Here is a 19620-nt window from a genome sequence, read left to right on the forward strand (position 1 = left end):
TGTTATCCTTATCATTATCCTTATTTATTATTGTTATTGCCATTTTTTATTATTAAGCTCATTTTTCAGATGAAGACTATGAAGATAATTTTTGTAAGGTCGCACAATATGAGAACTGTGGAGCCACGACCCCTTGCTATCCATTGCAAAACCTGACCAGCTACCATCTGTAATAGCTACTTGAGTAGATAGCTATTGAAATTTCTATAGGACTGTGTGTCCTCAACTTTGATTCTGACCTCAACTCTATTATCCGATTAATAATACCCCCACTTCTTCTCCCCACCCCAAAGGAAGTCTGTAATACAGTAAATGTTCAACAAGTATGGTTTTTACTTGAACTAAACTAGTTGAGCACCAAGAGGCAAGATGCAGATGAAGAGATGAATGCAACCCTAACATAAGCTTAGTCATTACTTTGAAAGTGTGGTCTTTCTGTGTATGAGTCACACCATTTCAGTCATTCTACTGAAAAGGCAAAGGAGCCTGGCTGCCTAAACAGGTGGTAATTTCAGGATCAGAAACGAGGCCATACTAGCCATGCACCCCTAAGGAGACATCCTCAAACAGATAAGAAAATCCTAGAATGGCATCTAACTGGCTGCAGAAATGTGTATGTGGCCCCACTGGTGTCAATGCCACTGTCCCACTCTCTCAGCAGAAAAGCTACTGTGCATAGCAAATCTCCAACTGCCTTATTTAAGGATAAATTTCTATATTTGTTTTGCTATGTAATAAATCACATAAACTCTAAACAACACTCATTTTATTATCTCAGTTTCTGTGGGTCAGGAGTCCATGCATGGTTTAGCTGGATTCTCTGATCAAGGTCTCAGGGTTGAAATCGAGATGTTGACCTGGGCTGTGGTTTCATCTGGGAGCTCAACAAGGTACAGATTCTTATCTGCTTCCAGATTCCCTTTGGGTTGTTGACAGAAGCCATTTCCTTGAGGTTTTCCAGGCAGTTTCTTCAAAGTCAGCAAAGGAGAGAGAGAGAGAGAGAGAGAGAGAGAGAGAGACTCTGTTGCTTGGAGTCTCTAACTTCAAAGAAGGCCTAAGCCCTGTTTTGAGAGTCCCGTGCAGTTAGGTCAGGCTCACCCATGATAATCTTTCCCATGATAAACTCAGTCAACTGACAGGACCTCGATTACCTCTGCAAAATTCCTTCACCTTTGCCATATAAAGTAGCACAATTATGGGAGTGATCCCTTGGATGTGAGACACATGTTCTGCCCAAGCTCAGAAGGAAGAAATCATATAGGACATAACATCAGGAGATCATAAGGGCTATCTTGGAATTTTGCCTACCATGACTGGCCTCCATCTTACCCCAGAATATCTACTTCTGTTGCCTCAGAATAAAAGAATTCAGGCTCAAGTTTGAGTCAGGCTAATATAACCTTATTTCCCTCAGGAAATTCAATTTCCACGTTAAGGTGTCTTCTAAATGATTGAGTCTATCACCCAGGTACAAATTCTCCCCTATGTTAACCGTGGAGACACAAAAATGTTTATTTGGAGTCCTTATTTTTCTCCTTGACTTTTCTCTTTAGATGTTCCCATTATTTCTCAATAATGATTTGGGTCATACTCCAGATTTCCTTTCCCTCCCTCCTGTTGTCTCCAGCACAATAACAATAATGACAATGACAGCAGTGGTAATGACAATGTCAGACAGTTCTGACAGAAAGGAATCACGTCCCCTCCCTTTGAAGACTTCCACAGTCACACATCTGTCAGGGGCTGATGGGAAAACAAACCAAATTAAGTTTAATGTCAAGTTGTATCACCTCCTACTTGTGAACTCTCTCTACTTCTTTGTCTCAGAATCCCTTGAACGTGATGGACAGCAGCGAACCTCTAATTTGCATATTTCCCATTGCGTTTCAGGTAAATGAATCATCCCACACTAGGATTTGAGATTCCAGTCAGATTCTCAATTCCATCTGGCGAGTCATTCTCATTATTATGCAAATGTCAGCTTTACCTGAAGGCAAGAGCTTTCTTCTTAATATTTAAATTCCATCTCGTTTTCATTGATCTCTAAACAACAGTTCATCTTTAAACTTTCCTTGGAGAACTTTTTAGGGATGAAAAGTCCCTGGAGATTGTTCGGTTTCCTCTTTCAAATAGATTGGTGTGATTTGGAGAGAGGTGGATAGAAGTGGCCAGAAGGACAATTGCCCCTTGTCTGCTTCCAGAACAGGGGTTTTGAGTGACTTTGCATGAAGTTTCATACAGGGCACCCTGCTGCTAGGGCAAGGCACTCAGGGAGAAATCAACTGGCAGAGAGACAAGACAAAGTCGACATGCCAGGCCAGTCTCTCCTTTAAAGACATGAGAACCAAAGAGAGAAACCAATTCAGCAGGCAAACAGTCCACCTCAGACAGGTCAAAGGAACTAAGGGTCTGGCAGTAAATGGACTAAACGCTGGAAATTCAGGCCAGCAGGTGAGGAGACTTGTGGACTGTTTTGGGAACTGGAGGCAGGATGATGGATGCTGGTTTCCTCAGGCACAGAGACTCTGGAGTTCAGAGTTCATTGCCGCATCAGGTGCCAGTTACCCGACAGGGGCATGACATGGCTAAGGGATCCCAAATATTCTCTGCACCAACTATTTTTTCCTTTGTTCAAGTCCTCCTCAGAAGGGTGGCACCCTCAGCAAGTTTATCATCAACCCAGCAACCTTTCATTGTACCCATGTGGACACTTGACCAAAACCAAACCAATCAGTTTCTCCAGCAGGAAATGTGGAATTAGGGCACACAGACTAGTTGGTCTCCCTCCCTCTATCTATCTATCTCACTATCTCTCTCTCTATCTCTATCTATCTATCTATCTATTTATCTATCTAAAGCAAGTTCCTATCTTTCTTTCTTTCTTTCTTTCTCTTTCTTTTTTCTTTCTATCCTTTTCTCCCCTTCTCTTCTCTTGCTCAGTGTTTAAAAGGGAAGTTAGTACAGAAGAAGACCAGAGCCCATTTTCTAGTCTGTGTCCCATCTCTAAGAAAAAATCTGCGAGCGAAGTGAACACAGGAAGAAAAACATGAAGGATGATAGAGGTGACTTATAAACACTGGTCACTAACTCTCCAGTTTCTGACCTATTCTAATATTTGAAAGCCAGAGGTAGAAACCATGATGAGATAAGGAGACAGTGCTCACCAATGGAGACGATAGCCAGGATCCTCACCCCACACACAAAAAAAGGATAGCCAGGACATCCAATACCATATCACCTTTCTTTCCCCTTTCACATACAAACTGGCCAGGGCATAACATCCCACTGCCTCAAAGAGGTCCAGTGGCCTCTTCCCAAAGTCATCAATGATCAGTTCCTTCCCTTCTACTTCGTCCATAGCTCCTGAAGACATTGATGTATTTTTGAAAACTGGGCCAAAGACTAAAAGATAAAGCTTCCTCATCATTTCCTCATTTATCTCCAATACAAAGGTCTGCATTTTACACTTTTCTTCAGAAGAGAGAAGTGCTTTCAAATGCTTGGTCTATTTTGGACATTTTTGTCAAATAAAATGTCAAGCTACCACTTTCTCCTATCATATCACTAAAAGGTATGAGTACAGGAAGAAGGAGGAGATAGATGAGACACAGGATAATATGGGGACACCTGGGTGGCTGAGTGGGTTAAGCACCCAGTTCTTGATATCGACTCAGGTCATGATCTCACAGTTCAGGGGATTCAGCCCCATGTCTCACTCCTGCTGACAGCACAGAGCTGCTTGGGATTCTCTCTTTCTCTGCCCCTCCCCTGCTTGTGTATGCATACACTTTCTTTTTCTCTAAAAATTTTTAAAAAAAGAAATAGGAAGATTTGGGGTAGAGAGGAAAAGGAAAAACTTCTTAATTTTCACAGGCACTATTCTTGATACTTGATGGACATTATCATTTTAATTGTCTCAGCAACATCATGAGGTAAGTACTGAACACCAGAGGAATTATGGTAGTAGACAAGCAGATTCTGGAATAAGATGGTCTAGGTTTGATTCTCAGCTCTGCCATTCATTGAACAATCTTTGTTTCAGTTTCCTCATCTGTAAAATGGGGACGATGATAACAGGTGAGACTTAACATGAGTTAGCACATGCACCAATGTCAGAAAAGTGCTTCTCATGGAGTGGGCACCCTACAGGACCTTGACCATCACTGTTACTACCATGTTACAGATGAAGTAAACTAAGACAGGAGAGGTAAGTTCCTGGCCCCAAGTCACACAGCTAGAAAGTGACGGCATCCAAAGTCCACTATATAACCATCCTGTTCCATAACTTCCCTATAGTTTTTGCCCTCTCAGTGCTCTATTCTGTATTTTAGGAAAGTGGAGGCCATCAAGTTGTTCAGAAAAGAAAAGGAGGAGAGAACTGAAGTGACTACAACCACCTGGACTCCCATGGTAAGGTCCTGCCTCGTTTTCCCTAGGAAGTCACCCCAGCATCAAAGAGAATGGGAAACAGAAACCCAAATTCTACCTCCAACAAACCAGAATAGACTTTTGGAACTCTGAGCCATGCTAAAAGAGAAAGAGCTGTCAAATCTAGTGAGGGAGTTCACCAGGACATCAGCAGGTACAGATCTCAGACAAAACTGGCAGAGCACAGTTGTCCAAACAAGATGGTGCCTCCAGAGAGAAAAACAATCTGTCTCTGGAGCAACTTGAGAGGATCAGTGAGCTGTCAGAGGAAGTTCTCTAGGACCCATTTAGCACCAAGTGTTGCGAGGGAAAGGAGCTCAGCCAAGAAGTGTACAGACTCTGCAGCAAGCAAACTGTGACCAATATAAACAGAAGATAGCCTCTCAACTGCAAACAACCATGGATTGCTTCTTTTGTCTCAGGATAACTAAAAGCTAAAATAACTCATCCACTCTAAGATAGACCCATGGTTAATTTGTTTTATTCAAAGATGACCTAAAAAAAGAGTCAACATAGATTTATATTAAAAAGAACCATATAAAAATAAAAAGATATACATGTTTAAAAAATGAAATCAAACATGACCTGAAAAAAATATATAAAAACTGTTGACAAATAACAGGAGGAAAAATCACTAATATCATTGAGCATTTAAATGTTAGGAAAAAATCAAAAAGCAACCTTACAGAAGAAGACAAAATGGGGCGGGGGGGAATCTCATGACATTGGATTTGGCAAGGATTTCTTGAGTATGACACCGAATAGCACATGCAACAAAAGAAAAGTAGATACACTGGACTACATCAAAATTTAAAACTTCTGGGCATCAAAGAAAACAACCAGCAAAATATAATACATGCAATGGGAAAAATATTTACAAATCATAAATCTGACGATGTGGTAATAGCCAGAATATATAAAGAACTTCCAGAGCCTTTTGGCGGGATTTGCCATCTTACCGTAATTTGCCAAGATGACCAACACAAAGGGAAACAGGACAGGCACCTTCTCTATGGCCGCAAGGCCCTTTAGAAAATATGGAGTTGCTCCTTCAGCCACATATGTGTGAATCTACAAGAAAGGTGATATTGTAGACATCCATGGAATAGGCACCATTCAAAAAGGAATGTCCCACAAATGTCATCGTAGCAAAACTGGAAACATCTACAATGTCAGCCAGCATGCTGTTGGCATTGTAAATAGAAGAATTAAGGGCAGGATTCCTGCCAAGAGAATTAATGTATGTATTAAGCATATTAAGCACTCTGAGAGCCAAGACAGCTCCCTGACGTGTGAGAGGAAATGATCCAAAAAAAAAGAAGGAAATCAAAGAGAAAGGTACTTGGGTTCAACCGAAGTGCCAGCCTGCTCCACAAGAGAAACACAGTTTGCCGGAACAAATGGAAAGGAGCCTGGGCTCTTGGAACCCATCCCCTATGAATTCATGGCATGATAGGTGTTAAATACATAATCTCTGGACTATTAAAAAAAAAGAGGGAGGTGGAGAGAGAGTGAGGGAGGGAGAGAGAACTCCTATAATTCAACAACAACAAAACAAACTCATTAAAAAAAAATGGGCAAAAGACTTGGAGAGACATTTCCACAAAGAGGATACACAGACAGGCAGTAGGCACATGAAAGACCAACATCCTTAATCACAGGGAAAAGCAACTCAAGAGACAATATACACATCCATGAGATAATAACTAGGCAATATTTTGTGCCCATAGGACAGCTGCCATTAAAAAAAAAGGGTGTGGAGAAATTGGAACATTGTTGGTAGAAAGGTAAATTAACACAGCAACTTTGGAAAACAATATGGCAGTGCCTTGAAAAATTAAAAATAGAATTACTATGTGATCCATCAATTCCAGATATATACCCCAAAGAAAGGAAAGCAAAGTCTCAAAGACATGTTTGCACTGCACACCCATGTTCACAACAACATTATTCACAAGAGCTGGAAAGAGGAAGCAGCTCAAGGGTCCACCAGCAGATGAATGGGTATGCCAAATGTGGTTTGTACATGTGGATAGTCCTCCTTTAAAAGGAAGGAAATTCTGACACAGGCTACAACATGCATGAACCTTGAGGACATTATGTTCTGTGAAATAAGCCAGTCGCAAAAGGACAAATACTGTATGATTCCATTTAAATAAAGTACCAAAAGTAATAAAAGTCAGGGACAGAATGTAGAATGGTGGTTGCCAGGGTCCGAGGGTGAGGGAGGATGAGGAGCTGTTTAATGGGTACAGAGATTTGATTTTATGAGATAAAGAAAGTTTGGGACATTGGTAGCACAGCAACGTGAAGGTACTGAGCACTACTGAACTGTATACTTAAAAATTATTAAAACGTTAATTTTTGTTACATGTATTTTACCACAACTAAAAACAATTTAATTGAAAAAATCTTTTTATGATCTTAAAGAAAAATAGCTCAAAGCTGAGTTACAATGTTTCTGCCAAGCTATGTAATAGAATACAGGAAACAAAGCAAGTGGTGAGAGAGCCCAGGGAATACATGGGAAATCATCACAAATATGAAATCTATATTGAAAGGGCCACAAAGGTGAAAGAATATTAGTGAAACAGAGAAAGCAACAAGCGGGACAAGATGGCAAAAATGACCAAAACAAAATTTTAAAGGATTCAAGAAAAAGGTGATATGGAAGATATACTGGCAACTCAATGCATGCATAATTATAATATTTACTCTGATGCAGAGAACCAAGTAACTGGAAACCAAAAAAATTAAAGATCTATTTTTATAAAATTTAATATCAATAAAAGAAGAATGAACTTACATATTGAAAGGACCCACTATATCCATGGAGAAAATTGCTACAGAATGGCCCATACCAAGACATTCCTGGGATAGCTACTACACTTGAAAAATAAAAGATACCTTGAGCAGCTAGGCCAAAGTTCACCTTAAAGTTGGGGAAAATTCAGATGCTTCCAACTACCAACCCAAAATAAAGGCAGACCATGGGAAAATGAATTCAATCAAGTCCTCAGAGAATGTCCCACCCAAGAATATTATATCCAGCCTTTCTACTCTATAAAGATAGAGACAACAAACAGATATTTTTCAAATGTACAAGAGCACAAAAAATGAATTCCCATGAGCCTCTTGGAGAAACTACAAGAGGTCAGAGTTGAACCAGCCAAGAGATGACAAGAGAAACTGCTGGAAAAGGGCTGACAATGGACATTGATCCATTTTGCTGAAGCTCTAAGAATGATGGGAACTAAAATGGAATGTATGTGTTATACAATAATGTAGAAATTATATTACTAGCAAAAATTGGGAGAGAATGGGGAAGACAAAGGTGGAAGGTGACATAGGGATCCTGACTTTGTCATCTTTTCTAGGCTAGGGCCAAAATACAGCACTTCAATCTGATAAAGCAATTAGGAGTAAGATAAATAAATGGAAGGGTATGAATGTGAACCCTAGAAATTTCATGAGAAAGAAAACCAGCAAAAACAGGTACAGGAAGGGGGAATGATGGAGAGAGAGAGAAGAGAGGTAGAAGAAAAGTGATTGCAGCACAAAGCTAGCAGGCTTCTCTGAATGAAGGGAAGTGTGAAATTATCAATTCAAACAGACCCCAACCTTTCCAAATCATCAGAAGGTACTCACAGACCACCCACCACTATACACACACAAGCAAAACCAATCATATAATAAAGGACAATGAAAAAGCAAACAAAAATAGAAGGCCTAATACCAAATATGATAACAGAAGTAACATGCAACTTCTTTGTTTAACAATAAATGTAAAACATCTAAAAACCTATTAAAAGACAATATTCATATACAGGGTCATAAAATAAAAAACAACCACATGTATGCCAGACACATATCTAAGACAATCTAACTCAGAAAGGTTGAAAATAAAAGGCTGCCCAAAGTTCTGCAGGCAAATGCAAACTAGAAGAAAACAGAGGCTCTGAAACTTACTCTCAGGCCATAGGATGAAGCATCAAAAAGAAGAAAAAATAAACAGAAGTGCATTCTTAGGAGACTTTATTCCACATCTGTCAACCCATGACTTAAAGTGAAAAAAATATAGGCAAAATGTAAAAAACCTAAAGACAAATCAATCATACAGAACTCGTCAATAGGCTAAACTCAATACCTTAAAAGATAAAAATGCACACTTTTGCAGGCATTTGATTGGCTCAGACCAAAAAGCTTTGCGAATGATTGATCTTTGCAGACTTGGGACAGACTAAGGAGTTAGGTCTGGAAGATGCTGGCAGACATTGGAATCCCACTTGTGGATTCTCGGCAAAGAGGAATAGAGTGGGAAAATCACCTCCTGGGACATGCATCCTCCTCCACCCTTCAGCCGGCTGCTATTCCATCTGTCAATGGTAGCCTCTTGCCCCCAGAGACACTGCCAGTTCACGGGCAGCCTCGGCCACTCCAGACAGTGCCTAGCTTAGTGGGTACACCATAGCCCTTCACAGAATGGTTCAGCCTTCTACTAATGCCACACCCTAGTGCCCATATGGATTTGGGCCGGAGCCAGAAAGGATCCCACAGTCAGTTTGTTTCTTTGCTTGCTTTTTTGTCTTTTGTAAAATGTTCATTTACTTTGACAGAGAGAGAGAGAGAGAGAGAGAGAGAGAGAGAGAGAGAGAGAGAAAGCAAGCAGGAGAGGGGTAGAGATAAAGGGAGACAGAGAATCAAGCTCTGCACTGTCCACACAGAGCCTGACGTGGGCCTCAAACTCACGAACCACGAGATCAGGACCCAAGCTGAAATCAAGAGTCTGATGCTGAGCCGACTGAGCCATCCATGCACCCCTTTCCTTGCTCATTTTTGATAAGGGAAGAAGAATAGGGGGATGGACTACAGATTTTGGATTTGGACCACAGTGTTTAAACCATAGCTCGATGGCGTACAAGCCTATGAGCTTGAACACATCCCACAGCCTCTCTGGACTTTAGTTTCGTAAGTCTCCAAGCAAAGAAAGATGTCGTAAGATGGATGGAGCTTGCAGGGCTGCTGTCAAGGTTGAAGATAATGAACGTAAAGGATCTATTACAGTGCCTGACAACTAGCACCTGGTCAGTAAATGGGGGCTGCTCCGTCATGACTATTCCCCTCAAAGCTTGCCCTGGGAGCCCTCCTGCTCGATGGAGGAAATCAATTCGTGTCCCCTCAGATCACAATAATGCCAGTTGGCATCAGAGAAGGATGAGAAGTAATGAAAGGGCAGTTCTGCTCTGCTCCTCCAGACCAGAGAGTGTGTTTTATTGGCAGAAGCCTCACACACATGCACATAATTGCACACATAGACCCATGCACACGCACACACCCCTTTCTAGAACACTTTGGCCCAGGACCCCTGAGACCATTCTTTGTTCATGTAATGCATGTGACCAAGGACTTTCACAGCTATATGGATTCATCTCTGAAAGAGGACAAAATACAGGGGGCTCTCTTTTGGGAGTCTCTCATCATTAAATCTCCCCACCTCCATCTTGTTTTGCTCTGTATCAGCCCAACTCCATGAGGCGGTTTTTTCTCCGTCTGTCCTTGCAAACTTCTGTCTCAAGGAGCCTGTCTGGTCAGCCATGCAGCTTGGGTGACAGTCTGGCAAATAAACACAAGCAGTAATTTTTACAAAACCAGAGGTTGCTCAACTGCTCTCTATCTGCAAAAGTCAGTTATCTTCTCTTACAGTTTCTTGGTCTGTTTGTGAAGGGACGAAACTATGAATGGATAAGGACGTTCTTTCTCAGACGTGAACCATAAGAGCAATTAACATGTAGTGATCACCTACTATAATTTAAGGGCTTTACCTAATTTGTCCCAGAAAACCCTCCCACTAACCCTATAGAGGATGAGAAATTTCATCCCAGCAAGCACAGAGGGGAAACTGAGGCTCAGAGAAGCTAAATAATATGCCTGTTAGTTGTTAGGCAGAAAGTGGCAAAGCATGCCTTCTGTTGACCACAGAGCCCAGCTCCTCAATGCCAGGCTGTGGGCACAGTAGTTATCTGTTGGGAGTCTGCATCCCTACCCCCTAAAACAAGGTTAGGTGCTGTTATGGACTATGTAAACGTGTCCCCTGAAAATTCATGTTGAAATCCTACCCCACAATGGGATGGTACTAGGAGCTGGGGCTTTGGAGAGGTGTTTAGATCGGGAAGTCACAAGGGCAGAGTCCCCATGATGAGAATGGTGTCATCAGAAAGGGAAGAGATTATAGCTGGATCTCCCTTGGCCGCATGAGGATACAGGGCCAGACAGCTCTCTACAAACTAGGAAGTGAGCTCTCACGAGGACCTGGCCATGCTGACACCTTACCCTCAGGCTTCCGGCCTCCTGAACTGTGACAGAAAAATGTCCATTTCCACCACCCAGTCCATGGTATTTTGTTACATCAGCCCAAGCTAAGACAGCAATCTACTTAAGTGTCTACCTGAAGACCCTCTGAATTTCCAGGAACAGAGTGTAAGCTGGTCACGGGCAAGGTCTGGGAGAGGTGGGGAACAGACTCGAGCACAAAAGTGGGCATGCTCCTCCCAACATGGGAGGCTTATGCCACAACAGAGGAAGAATAAGCAAGCCAATTCCCGAGACAAGAGAGAGTCATCTGCAGATTATAAATTCCAGGGTGAATTTATAACGAGAGATACCTGTTCCCGATTCCCGTCCTCGGAGGCAATTACTTGCCTCCAACTTCCACTTAGGTAAGTTGTTTTCACATGCAGATCTTTCAACTCTCATTTCTACCACCACCATCTTCTTTTTTTTCTTTTTTTTTAAGTGCTTTGCAGGACTCCTTTGCTCGTGCCCATACTCCTACACGCAGTTTTGTGCAGCTATATGTAAGGGGGAATAAAGCCTTGATCTACCCATGATCACAGCCTGGGAGGAAGGCAGGCAGCCTGCTGGCACTGCCATCTGCTACATCTGGTGCCTCTGAATTCCAATCTGGCCTGGCAGCTGTGGCCCTGGCTCAGCCCTGGGCCCCCCTCTCCAACCCTCTGGTCCTCAGACTGAGTCCTCATTCTGCTCCCTCAGGCTACAAGACAGTCTCTCTTCAGAAGCCCATGTTGTGGAACAGCACAAAGTTTTCCCTTCCCTACTCCGCTGCCTCTAGGGTTTTTCTCCTCTGAAATGCAATTCTGAGGGCTTCCCTTTCCTCTGGTCTTGGCTGCACCTCAGGCCGCAGGCCAGGGCACCCGAAGGCCTGGGGTCTGCATCCTCCCTCCTAAATTGAAGGTTTCTCTGTGACCACACCAGCTTTGGGTTTCTTGACTTTCCATAACACTAGGGATGGCTTTCTGTAACGGTTCCCAGCACTGAATAATCGTCCAACCGGATTGTCAGATCGAGGTTCATAGCATCAATTCCCTTTGTCACATGGCTCTGATTTTCCAATAGTAACAGTCATGATATCATTAATGAGAGCTGATGTTTAAGGGCCGGACAAGTAGCTATGATCACAATGTGTGTTAGTGAATCTTCATTGAGAAAATGAATTTCAGAGAGATTAAGAAACTTCTCCAAGATCCCAAGGCTAGTAAGCAAGAGAGCTAGAATCCTAAATTGAATCTGCCTGGCCCCAAATTTTATTTAATGTTTATTTGTTTTTGAAAGACAGACAGACAGAAACAGAGTACAGGTATGGGAGGGAAATAGAGAGGGGGAGACACAATCTGAGGCAGGCCCTGAGCGGTCAGCACAGAGCCTGATGCAGGGCTCGAACTCATAGAACCGTGAGATCATGATATGAAGATTGCTGGAACTCATGGAACATGAAATCATGAACTGAAGTCAGATGCTTAACTGACTGAGCCACCCAGGCACTCAGCCTGACCCCAAATTCTTAAATACAGATAATAAAATAGTATAGTTATATAATGTTAAAAACAAAGAAAGGAAGAAAACCTTTTCCCCTACTCTCCATTAAACCTTTGAAAGAGTATACCATACAAGTTGGGTTTTCCTAATCTTGGGGGCCTCTCTTAATCATGAGGCCAACCAGCCTCCCAGAAATAAGTTTCTTAACCCAACAAGTCAAGAGCAAGGTAGGTGCCCTATTGTTATCATTTATATCACACCACACTAGAATAAACTGTTCCAATCTCTGAATTCCAATCAAGATTCTGGGCTCTTCAAGATGAGCCTCCACGCCCACAGGGTGTGGATTATAAAGGGCTTCAATAAGGAGAATTATCATTACCATAACTGCAAATTCTGTCATGCTATCTGTGTTATGACATGGTTCCCAGGACGTTAAGGTTCACAGTCTGCTCCCTTGCTCAATTCAGGAACGAGTTAGGGGTCACCAGGGTGTCTCTGCCAACAGCAAGTTAAAACCTTCATCAGGGAAGTCAGCTTTCACCGCCCGCGGCACCTCCCGAAGCAATCTGGATACTTCCACCAAACGAAGATAATCTCCGGCATGAGCGAGGAAGGAAAACTCAACTTCTAAGAAGGTCTACTGATGCCAGCGCTTTGCCGGCCCTCTGTGTGGGACTGGACCTCAGCCAGCAGGCTTTACACAGACAGCACTGACACTAAGGAGAAGATGGGTCATGGGCAGAATTTCAGGGAAGAGGATTGTGATCTGATAAGTTTGGCTGAGACCACTGCTTCTCCAAGCCATCCTCTGGGCCCTGTGGGTCATCAGTTTCTGATCTGCAGGGGAGGGAACAGTCGCTGGTGAAGAGACAAAATATTAAGATGTGTCAGTGCATAAGACAGAGTGGAAAGATCATCTCAACAGGATCCATAAGGGAGTTTTTCCTGAACAAGCCAAATCATCAGACTGATTCTGAATCCCAAAGACGAGCCTGTAAGGTTTCTCCTCCTGGCCTCCACAGCAAAGGCTTCCTACTTTCCATGCCTAGGAAGATGTAGTGTCCGAAAACCAATGGGTTTTCAATCCTCCACACCTATTATTTAGAAGGGGTGTCAGGGCCCAGCGTCACTCCTTAGAGAATTCTGAGACTGCTCAAGGGCGCATGGGCTGAGATGAGACTTAGCTTGCAAGGTCAATGACATTTCTCAAGTGAAGGGTCAAAAAGAACTTCTGCTTCCCAAGTGTTACCCCAGAATTTATGTAACAGGGAAAAGTGGGAATTGAAATAATTGGTGCTTTATTCCTTCTTCAAATGAAATTTACCTTCTTTCCGATCTCCATCGGCTGAAAAGTTGATGGAGCTAGTCCAACTCCCCCTATTACAGATAAGAGAATCCATCCCCTAAGGAATCACATTGCCTCTTGGCCACCAGATGGCTCAGCCCAGCTCCCCACTGAGGCTTGAACCAGGCCTCCCGTTTCCCAATTCAAAGACCCTTCTTCCACATCACAAGTCTCCTTCTGATATGAATATCAAACTCAGAAGGAAGTGGTCACAAGCTGCAATGTGCCGAGGTAGAAATTCATCAATCATTTGGAGAGAGGGGCTGTGCAGGGTCCCTAAGCAAGGCCTCGCCTATCCACCCCAGGCCCATATGCCACTTTCTTTTGCCAGGGCAGCTCCTGGACTACTAGGTGTCCTTCTGCTCAGGACACTGAGCAAACTAGGTCAAACGTGGTATTCAACAACCCTTCTTAAGCTTTGAAGGTCATCTCAATGCTCCGCATTTTTTCATATTTTCAAAGAAGCGGTGAAAACGGATTTTTTCAATACGGCATACTGGGCTCATTGCCTGGGAGCCGCATTCCCATGGCACCATATATTGCCAGCATATGCTTCTCCTTGTAGAGTGGACGCCAAGTTAAGATTACATTAGGGAATAAGAATTAAGGACGTCAAGCAGTAAGTTGTTAGAAAAAGGTACTAGGGAGGAGTATGGGCAAACAGAAGTCCTCCTCACAATAACATCACATGAACTAGAAGATTAAGGAGTGCAATTAAAGAGAAGGGGTCTTTAAAACCACTAAAGTGGGTCGCCTGGGTAGCTCAGTCAGTTAAGTGTCCAACTTCAACTCGGGTAATGATCTCATGGTCCTTGAGTTCGAGCCCCGTGTTGGGCTCTATGCCGACAGCTCAGAGCCTAGAGCCTGTCTTTGGATTCTGTGTCTCCCTCTTTCTCTGCCCCTCCTCTACTTTCTTTCTTGTGCTCTGTCTCTTTCAAAAATAAATAAATATTTTAAAAAATAAGATAAAATAAAATAAAATAAAACCAATAAAGTAATACTGAAAATGCCACCAGGTAATCACTTCCTGATGGATGGGAAAGTGAAATGCAGCATAAATACCAATTCTGCCAAAATCATTTAACATATATTTAACATAATCCTACCACCAAAATTCTGATGCTACTTTTTGTGGGCAAATTAATTTTTTAGAGATAGAGAGCATGAGCGGGAGAAGGGCAGAGGGAGAAGGAGAGAGAGAAAATCCCAAACAGGCTCCCCACTATCAGTGCAGAGCCTGACATGGGGCTTGAACTCACAAACCATGAGATCATGACCTGAGCCAAAATCAAGAGTCGGACAATGAACCAGGTGGGTCACTCAGGTGCCCTTGGGGGCAAATTTAATGCCCCACAAACATGTCTACATCTTAATCTCAGTACCTATGAATGTGTTATCCTCCATGGCAAAAGAAACTTTACAGATGTGACCAAGGGTGAAGACCCTGGAATGGGAGGGAATTATTCTGGATTATCCAGAACCTGATCTATTCACCAGGACCCTTAAAATTAGAGAGCATTTTCTGGCTCCTCAGAGGGAAAAACATTCGGAAAGATGCAGCACTGTTTCCTTTGAAGATGGAAGACGGACCCATGAGCCAAGGAATAGAGGCAACCCCTAGGAGCCGAAAGGGACAAGGAAAGAAATTCTCTCCCGAAAGCCTCCACAAAGGAACCACATCCCTCCTGCACTCTGGTTTTGATCAGGGGAGCCCAGCATCAGACTTCTAACCTGCAGAACTATTAGGTAATTAATCTGCATGGCCATAAGCCACTAAGTTGGTGGTGGTGTTTTACAGCAGCAAAAGAAAACTGATACACTAATTTTTAAACCTAATCGAATTATGAAACTGTAAAATATTATTAAATTGACCTAAGTTGGAAAAAATAGAGGCAAAAATGGGGGCAGAGGGTGGGAGAGAGGTATTTAAATGTTCTCAAATTTTAAAAATTGAAAATGAGTGGAGAAGACCATCCATCCTGTCATGTATTAAAATACATCTGGAACCATTAAAAAATGTGAAAGCCATATAAATGCTCCAGATATAGATTCCATCAGATTAAATGTTTCTATACTCTTGAAGGAAACCTCTCTATACAATGGAGAAAGAAAATCAAATTTAAGAAATAGCTTAGAGATCTCTGATTAGCAAAATAAAAAATTAGTTTATGTCCTCAATTTATACCATAAATCAAAATAAATTCTGCATCACTAAAAAAGTAAATATTTTAAAATCCTATTAAATATGGCAAAGAATAAAATAAAAGAAAATATATTTAAATATATACAGGAATTACAACTCTCTAAGCTTTCGTTGATGGGAAAATTCAGATAGAATGCTATAAAAGATTTATCTTATAACTCCTGAAATAATATAATAAAACTTAAGAGAAAAAAAGATTAAAATGTGTTTAAAGGAAGATAAAGGGTTACTATCTATGTTATGCACAATGATCATCAAGTAAAATGTCCAGTAGATGAAAGAGCAAAGGATATGATCTGATCATCTATGCAGGAGGAATTGAAATTAGTAAACAAACATATGAAAATGCTCCACCTTGCTGTGATCAAAGACAAACAAATTAAAATATTCATTAAGTACCATTTTACACTTATTATATTATCAAAAATTATGACAATACCCAAGGCTAACCAGGTTCTGATGAAGTTAGTACACTTACACACTGTTGATTGCAATTTAAATAGGTTCTGTCTGTAATATAAATTTAGCCATATATATCAAAAGATAAAATATTAATTTTATTGAATCCAGTAATTTCCATCACTAGGAATTTATCCCAAGGATTTAATCCAGAGAAAGAAATATTTGTGTAGGAAGGTATTTGTTTATTATAGTAAAGAATGAAAGACAACACAAAGAACAATTAAGAGAACTTACACTTTATTGGATGTCAAGAAGACTGTGTAGCAACATGGGAAAAAGGTTAATACAAAATATTAAATGAAAGCTGAAAAAATATTAGGCTGACCCATATCAATTACCATTTTCATAGGAAAACTGTAAAATATTGAAAATTCCACCTGGTTCCACCTAATAGTTCTGTCATGAGTACAGATAGGTAAAAGCCTTGCTTTTGGGGACCAGAGTTATGAGGAAACACAAGAAGAAAAACATTTGAAGGGATGGTAGTATCAAGAACAAACTTTTTAGCCTCCATTATTTTTCATGCTGATATTATTGGAAAAACCAATTTTAATGTGAAGCTGTTAAAGACATGATTCCAATACAGATGGAGATATCTCATGAAAGAAGTTAAAAGTCATCATTTCAGGATATCTTCCATTTCAAATTCTTTAATTCGCTATACAGGAATCAAGGAATTAAGTTTTTGACAAAGGTAAAAACTTGTTTTCAAAAGCCCTGGTCCAAAGCTGTCAGCATTAGTAATAAGGCAAGATAGCAGAGCACCTGTTTTTAGAGTCAAATCCCCTTGATCACCTAGAAGACGTTGGAAAAATTACTTTACCGCATTTAACCTCAGTTCCCTTACCTGTCAAATGGGGACAGTAATGATATTTACAGCAAGATTGTCATAAAGATTGCTTAAAATTATGAATATCAAATGCCTCTTTGGGTCTCTGGCAAAGAGTAAGCGTTCAACAAATATGAGCGAGTCATCATTATTAATGAACCAGTATAAATCTTTCAACAACGACTGAAGTGAGACAATAATATTCACAGGAGGGTACTTCTATGTACCTTAGGTTGGAAATTATTCCGACCTAATTTTTTTTCTCTTGTCTTTTCTAAAAACGTCTTTAATCAAAACGGACCAGCCCACATGATGCTATATGTAGAATTGTCTCCAAAATCTAAATGTAAAATACAGATGTGGTCGTGAGTGCAAATGTAAACTAGAAACAAGGTTTCCTCCTCTCTCTTAACCTGTAAAACAAGAAGACAAAGTGGTCTGGGGCCTTAAAAGTATTAGTAATCATCACTTGAGGATGTGCTTTTTCGTTCTCTGGATCTTGAAGACTAGAGCTAACACTAGTTCCCTTCTCTGTCAGCGCAGCAAGCGTTCCTTTGGAGGACTGCCTCTTATCCATGAAGGGGATCTGCCAACCACATGACCTCCAGTCCTCCATCACCGGGGCAGTAGGCCCCCAGTGAAACTCCCTCTTCATAAAACATCACCTGAAAGGAAAGTCTCTCTCCTGAAATACCGAGTAAGAAGGTTCTAAGGTTCTGCCCTGAGCTGGCAGGATCATGTTGGTTGACTTTAGTGGATCTGCTCTGTCTAGCTACCCTTTCCAAGGCCAACACATTCATCTCCCCAGCTGCCCAAAGTCTTGGTGGCTGGTAGCTCAGAACTGGGTCTCGCCGTGGGACTTTCTTTCTTCCATAAGGAAATACATCATCGAGTTGTGCTCCCTCCCAAAGAGCAACCCTAGCCACTACTCTGCAGTTGGTGCTGCGACCTCTGAGTGAGGAATAGAAAGCCATAGACTCTTTGCTTCCATGTGGCCGCAACTCTGAAGGGTTCCAGAGCTCCCTGTAGAATTAGCTGAGCCTTCAGCAGCAATGACTTCAGGTTCAGCTTCTGCTGCTGCCCAATCACATTCTTCTCACTTCCTCACATGTGTAATGCCAAAGACCTCTCCCCAGTAAACCTTCTACTCAAGAGTCTGTTTCCTGGGAACCCAACCTAAGGCATTTGGCCCTTGAATAAAGCCTGTCCCTTAATGACACTAAGAAGAGACAAGAAATAGATTCAACAATGTCACTCAACATTGTTGAACGTACATTCAACAAGGAACACCTTGACAGTGCTACAGCTAAAGCTAGCCCTCTTCTTGGTCTTCCAAGATACCTGAGTCAATATGTTCCACATTTCAGTTAAACTAGCTAAAACTGGATCTTAATCTTATACAACTGAAGGAGCCCTGACTAGTCTCATCTCCTACAATATTTAACACAGTCCTTCATACATGCACAATGAGGACCAGTGTTTGTGGAATTTCACTGCTGCACGGCTTTACTAGTGCTTCGTATAATGAGGGCCTCATAAAATATTCTACCAAAAGGAAAGAGGGGAAAGGCATTGTATCATAAAACAAGCTTGGTAAGGGGTGCGTGGGTGGCTTAGTCAGTTAAGCGTCCAACTTCAGCTCAAGTCATGATTTCATGGTCTGTGCGTTCAAGTCCTGCATCAGGTTCTGTGCTGAGAACTTGGAGCCTGGAGTCTGCTTCAGATTCTGTGTCTCCCTCTCTCTCTGCCCCTCCCCTACTCATGCTCTGTCTCACTCTGTCTCTCAAAAATAAGGTTAAAAAATTAAAAACAAGCTTGGTTAAGTGCTACATACCCTATGAACTTTTAGATTATATATATATACATATATATATATATATATATATATATAACCAAAGTTGCAGTTATTTTTTTAATTGTAAATAAAACCTTTTAAGCTTCCTTTCAGGCAGAGTTTACTTGGCCACAGAACACTGGGACTATAGGTAGAGCACTCAAATAGGCTTGATTTGGCTGACAAGCTGGAGACTACCAAATTTCAAACTTCCTCAGTTTGTTCATTGGCCCTCTTGTGTCCTGGGAATTAGCACAACTTGCACAATATTTATTATCAGAGACAGAGGAATAGAGCAGCCTTAACCGTCTTCCACTGATTATTTATTCAAGCTACCGTGTCCAAGACTCTGACAGGCCTGACTCCTCCTACAGCACATTTCTTACAGTCTATAGTTCATAAAAAAAGAAACTGAGGTTTAATAACTTCCCCAAAAATTCTTCTTCTAAGCCTGGTTCTCCAGCCTCCAGAAGCCCAAATAATATCAAACATGCCATTTCTTGACAATTCCTTAAAGGCATACATCCAGATGGCCAAATAGAAACATCAATCTTGACAACATCAATCTCATCATATCTGAACCTCAAACACAAATCATTTCTTTTATCAGATGGCTCAGAGACTCGGGGTGCCCTGAGTTGAAAGATATACTCATTTACTGGTCAGAGGCAATAAATGAGGTA

General features: G+C 41.5%; 1 long non-coding RNA gene and 1 pseudogene across 1 annotated transcript in view; one reads left to right on the forward strand and one right to left on the reverse strand.

Moving 5' to 3' along the window:
• Positions 1–749: 749 nt before the first annotated feature.
• LOC115292908 overlaps positions 750–19620 on the reverse strand; it is a 36494-nt gene continuing 17623 nt past the window's right edge. Inside the window, exon 2 of the long non-coding RNA XR_003909224.1 lies at positions 750–968. This is a non-coding gene — a long non-coding RNA (uncharacterized LOC115292908). The remainder of the gene's footprint in view (positions 969–19620) is intronic.
• LOC115292907 lies at positions 5399–5881 on the forward strand (annotated as a pseudogene).

This window comes from Suricata suricatta, chromosome 5, assembly GCF_006229205.1.
Source record: "Suricata suricatta isolate VVHF042 chromosome 5, meerkat_22Aug2017_6uvM2_HiC, whole genome shotgun sequence".
NCBI classification, from domain to species: domain Eukaryota; kingdom Metazoa; phylum Chordata; class Mammalia; order Carnivora; family Herpestidae; genus Suricata; species Suricata suricatta.